This window comes from Haemaphysalis longicornis, unplaced genomic scaffold, assembly GCF_048455015.1.
Source record: "Haemaphysalis longicornis isolate Haplotype H1 unplaced genomic scaffold, Haemaphysalis longicornis Haplotype H1 scaffold_11, whole genome shotgun sequence".
NCBI lineage: Eukaryota > Metazoa > Arthropoda > Arachnida > Ixodida > Ixodidae > Haemaphysalis > Haemaphysalis longicornis.
Window position 1 is genome coordinate 4,660,398 of NW_027526214.1, and position 5,718 is coordinate 4,666,115.

At 42.8% G+C, this 5,718-nt stretch overlaps 1 non-coding gene across 1 annotated transcript; it reads right to left on the minus strand.

Annotated features, from left to right (window-relative positions):
- Positions 1-2,694: 2,694 nt before the first annotated feature.
- Positions 2,695-2,767, minus strand: Trnaa-ggc (transfer RNA alanine (anticodon GGC)). The gene has a single exon. It is a non-coding gene; the product is annotated as a tRNA-Ala (tRNA).
- Between the last annotated feature and the right edge of the window lie 2,951 nt (positions 2,768-5,718).

Here is a 5,718-nt window from a genome sequence, read left to right on the forward strand (position 1 = left end):
CCATCGACGATGGAGCTGCAAAGCGACGTGCACGGGATGCGGGAACCACGTAGTAGAGGAAAATGCATCGTACGCGTTCATGGCACGTTTTCACGCGATGGAGAATCAGCCCAGCGAAACGCCGAGGGGAAACCCACAATGCGTCCTCATCTACACAGGGTTCCCGCGAGGGAGGTGGGCGTAATTGTTTTGTTCTTTCTGTATGCCACGTGTGTTCCACAAGTCAATGTTTTTGTCGTTGCTCTCGAGTGGTCTGCAATGCAATGCTTAGTAAACGTGCGATCGATAGAATTAGTGGAGCGTGTAGAAAGTGCGTGTCTGCTTTTTTTTTAGTGTTCTACTTCAGATGGATGTGATTCTCCTTAATTAAGGTTTGACGATCGATCATAAACTAACACAGGTTTCTACATTTTTTAAATTTTTTTGACCCTACCTCCATTTGTACTTTCGCGAGTAGGGTGTTTATCTGTTATGTTCAGTTAGCTGTACCCTGTCTTACGACGACCAACCTCACCGGCGTTATAGCTTTATATAGGTAGCGTATCTTTGCTTATTCTGTAAAATTTATCACTAGTACACAGACATAAAAAAACTAACAAACGCTTCCACTTGCATTTCACGACGCATTGATCCTTCTCGCAAGGTTGGGATTCTGTTTTGTCGCAATGTTGCGTATTGAAATTAATTTATCCCCAACAAAGCATCAGAGTGGAACTACCTACCAGTATCCCTTGCGCTTATCAACGAATTTGATAAATTCAAAAGACGTTTGAATGACCTTTATACTATCAGCTGAGTGAAGTATTTCACTCCATGTGCAATGTATCATATATACCGCTATTGTAGTTTGTCTTTTATTTCGTTTTCATGGGTCATCTGTTCACAGTAGCATTTACACTTTGTAATTGTCACATCGTATTTGTTTTTGGTACGTGTTTCATTACGAGTATGAACACGCTTACAAATTTTTGTATGTATTAATATATTTTTTTTCTTTGCCTTGACCACACGTTGGAAAGTTGTCTTATGTTTGTGAATTCTTGCGTGTGTTTGACGGCTCACGTTATTCTCCCGTTAAGAATGAGGGTGATATACATATTTAATATATATATATATATATATATATATATATATATATATATATATATATATATATATATATATATACGGGAAGATAGGTCGGCAGTCTACAACCCCAAAGGAGGCACAGGGGTGTGGTTAGGCTCTTTTTTTACTGCGGGTAATGAGGTTAACATTTTTCATTTTTTAATATACAGAAGTAAGAAAGAAATAAAAACACACGCCCAGAGTGGGGGACCGAACCCACGCCTTTCGATTAGATCTCGAATGCCTTACCAACTCGGCTATCTGGGCAACTGTGTTCTCCTTCACTTTCTGGGCTATTTATATTTACTAGGAGTGTATCTGACGCTTGAGGGTGGTAGCCAGCGCCACTCTGACTACACGGGGAGAAGGGGACCTTCTTTTCAACCACCGGGGCGTGACTCGAAAGTCTACAGCCTGTCATGAGCGGGTAACTGGCGGGAAGCCCTCGAAAGCTACCTAGGCATCAAGGCTGCCAGAACCGAGACCTTCGCTAGGCTTTCGCAGAACAATATAGTAAGGAAATGAGGGGCTTGTTGAGGAAAATACGGAAAGATAAGTCGGCCCAGAAAGATAGAATAGCACAGAACGTGAAGGAGAACAGAGTCGCCCAGATGGCCGAGTTGGCAAGGCATTCAAGATCTAATCGAAAGGCGTTGGTTCGGTCCCCACTCTGGGCGCGTGTTTTTTTTCTTCTTTCTTTCTTCTGTATATTAAAAAAATGACAATTGTAACCTCATTAACAGCAGTAAAAAAGAGCCTAACCACACCCCTGTGCCTCCTTTGGCGTTGTAGACTGCCGACCTATCTTTCCGTATTTTCCTCAACGAGCCCCTCGTTTCCTTACTATATTATTCTGCGAAAGCCTAGCGAAGGTCTCGGTTCAGGCGGACTTAATGCCTGGGTAGCATAAGAGGGCTTCCCGCCAGTTACCCGCTCATGACAGGCTGTAGACTTTTGAGTCACGCCCCGGGGGTTGAAAAGAAGGTCCCCTTCTCCCCGTGTAGTCAGAGTGGCGCTGGCCACCACCCTCAAGCGTCAGATACACTCCTAGTAAAAATAACTAGCCCAGAAAGTGAAGGAGAACACAGACGCCCAGATAGCCGAGTTGGTAAGGCATTCGAGATCTAATCGGAAGGCGTGGGTTCGGTCCCCGCTCTGGGGGAGTGTTTTTCTTTATTTCTTTCTTCTGTATATTAAAAAAATGAAAAATGTTAACCTCATTAACCGCAGTAAAAAAAACCTAACCATACCTCTGTGCCTCCTTTGGCGTGGTAGACTGCCGACCTATCTTTCCGTGTTTTCCTCAACGAGCCCCTCATTTCCATACTATATATATATATATCTATATCTATATATATATATATATATATATATATATATATATATATATATATAAATTTATATATATATATATATATATATATATATATATATATCGAATCAGAAATAGGAAATGAGGGGCTCAGTGGATTAAGACAGACAATGGGTTGGCAGTTAGAAAACATAAGAAAGCAAAGGGGGAAATTCGTTAGGTAATAGAAAGAGACGTAGAAATTTTTGTATAAAAAAGAAAGTGGTGAAAAAATGCCCGCCGGGTGGGATCCGAACCCATGACCTCCAGAATGCCGGTCTGGTGCGATAACCACTACGCTAACGGCGGGGCTGTTTCCCCACCACTTTCTCGCATATTTATGTTAAGGTATTGTTGTTTCCTGCACTTGGAGTTGGTAGCCAGCGACACTCGGACTACTCGGGGTGAAGGGGACCTTCTTTTTACCCCCGAGCCGTGACTCGAGTGTCTACGACATTTCGAGAGTGGTCGACCAGCATTGAACCCTCTTAAGCTACATTTGGCACCAATACCGCCAGAACAGAGGCCCTCGCAATGCATGTTGCGAATCATAATTAGGAAATGAGGGGCTCAGTGGAGTAAGACCGAATAAGGGTTGGCACTTAAAAAAAAAACTCCGAAAGCAAAGGGGGAATGTGTTAGGTAATAAAAAGAGATGAATTTTTTGAATCAGAAAGAAAGTGGTGAAAAAATGCCCGCCGGGTGGGATCCGAACGCATGAACTCCAAGAGATGGTTCAACGCTGGTCGACCACTCTCGACATGTCGTAGACATTCGATTCATGGCCCGGGGGTGAAAAAGATGGTCCCCTTCACCCCGAGGAGTCCGAGTGGCACTGGCTACCTATCACAGGTGCAGGAAACAAAACATACCTTAAGATAAATACCCGAGAAAGTGGTGGGGAAACAGCTCCGCCGGTAGGGTAGTGGTTAGAACCCCAGACTGGTATTCTAGAGGTCGTGGGTTCAATCCAAACTGGCGCTCATTTTTTTCACTACTTTTTTTATGACTCAAGAAATTCTTCATCTCTTCCTATTACCTAACGCATTCCCCCCTTAGCCTTCCGAGGTTTTTTGACTGCCAACCCGTATTCTGTCTTAATCCAGTGAGGCCATCACTTCCCATTGCTGATTCGCTACATGCATAGCGAGGGCCTCGGTTTTGGCAGTCTTGGTGCCAAAGGTAGCTTAAGAGGGTTCAACGTGGTTTGACCACTCTCGACATGTCGTAGACACTCGAGTCACGGCCCGGGGGTTAAAAAGAAAGTCCCCTTCACTGCTAGGAGTCCGAGTGGCGCTGGCTACCAGCCCCAAGTGCAGGAAACAAAAATACCTTAACATAAATACCTAACAAAGTGGTGTGAAAACAGCCCCGCCGGTAGAGTAGTGGTTATCGCACCAGACCGGTATTCTGGAGGTCGTGGGTTCAGATCCCACCCGGCGGGCATTTTTTCGCAACTTTCTTTCTGATCTCACAAAATTCTTCATCTCTTCCTATTACCTAACGCATTCCCCCCTTTGCATATATATATAATATATATATATATATATATATATATATATATATATATATATATATATATATATATATATATATATATATATATATATATATATATATATATATATATATATATATATATATATATATATATATATATATATATATATATATATATATATATATATATATATATATATATATATATATATATGTATGTATATATATATATATATAATATATATATATATATTTATATCTATACTTATATATTTATATATTATAGACAGAATAAGGGTGGGCAGTCAAGAAAACCTCAGAAAGCAACAGGGGGAATGCGTTAGGTCATAGAAACAGATGAATTTTTTGAGTGTGAAAGAAAGTGGGCAAAATTTCGCGCCGGATTGGATCCGAACCCACGATCTCCAGAATACCAGTCTCGTGCCATGACCACTATGCTTCCAGTGGGGCTATTTCTCCTCCACTTTGTGGTGTATTATGGAGAGGATTTTTTTATTTCCTGCTAATGGGTGAGGTAGCCATCGCCACTCGGACTACGCGGGGTGAAGCGGATCTTTTGTCAATCCCCGGGCTGTGACTCCAGTGTCTACCACATGTCGAGAGTGGTCGACCACCGTTGAACACTCTCAAGCGACCTTTGGCACCAATACTGCCAGAAAAAAAGCCCTAAATATTCATGCAGCAAATCAAAAATGGAAAATGAATGAGGGGCTCGGTGAAAGTATACAGAATAATGATTGTCAGTCAAGAAAACCTCGAAAAGCAAAGGGGGAATGCAGTAAGTCATAGTAAGAGATTTCTTTTTTCTGTTTTTTTGTTTCCTGCCTCCTGTACTCTTTCTTTTCATGACAGTGTACATTGGAAAATAAAAGGAGACGCGGTCAAAGAAATCATGAAATGAAAGAAAACAAAAGGCACGAAACAAAACATCATGCCTTATCCACGGAATGAATGATGATAAGTGGGGCGAAGCTCGAGAGGGGGAGATCATCGGTAACCCCAACTCTCCCGTGAAAATTCGCCCATTACATCATTAAGAAAGACGTAAGACTGTGTGCGTACATTGTACAAATCAACTTTTATTTTCGGAGTCAATGCTCCCACGCCCAGACCTGGTGAAAGGCCCCGCGCCATCGAGGACTACCCCGCACCCCCAACACAATTTGTCACGTAGGATGGGACACAACGGTAAAGAAAGAACTTTTATTTAGGGCGAACTTGTGACCGAACAAGACGAGAGGAAACGCGCAAAGGTCCGTGCGTCTCGTTCGATCTCCGAGAACGACTGCCTGCGCTCGTGGCGTGAACTCTTGCGTGATCTCCCCCTCGCAGTGCACGCGCGCTCGCGCCTCCGTTGGCGAAGACAGACAAGCTCGCACTCCCGGTGCCGAGTTTGCGCTGCCGGTTGCAGCCGCTTCTTGCGCGTGCAACGCGGCCCACCTTGCGACATCTCCGAAAGCATGCGGTGCTCACGTACCACGAGACACAAGGGATGGACAGACCCATGGCTTTAGGAGCTTCGCCCCTAAAACAGAAAACAGATATATCTTCTGTTTTCTGTTTTTTTTTTCCTGCCTTTTTCTTTCTTTTCATGGCTTCTTTGACAGTGTGTTCTTTTATTTTCCAATTTACAGAGTATATCTTCTGTTTTCTGTTTTTTGTTTCCTTCCTTTTGTTTCCTTTCTTTTCATGACTTCTTTGACCATGTGTTCTTTTATTTTCCAATGTACACTCATTTC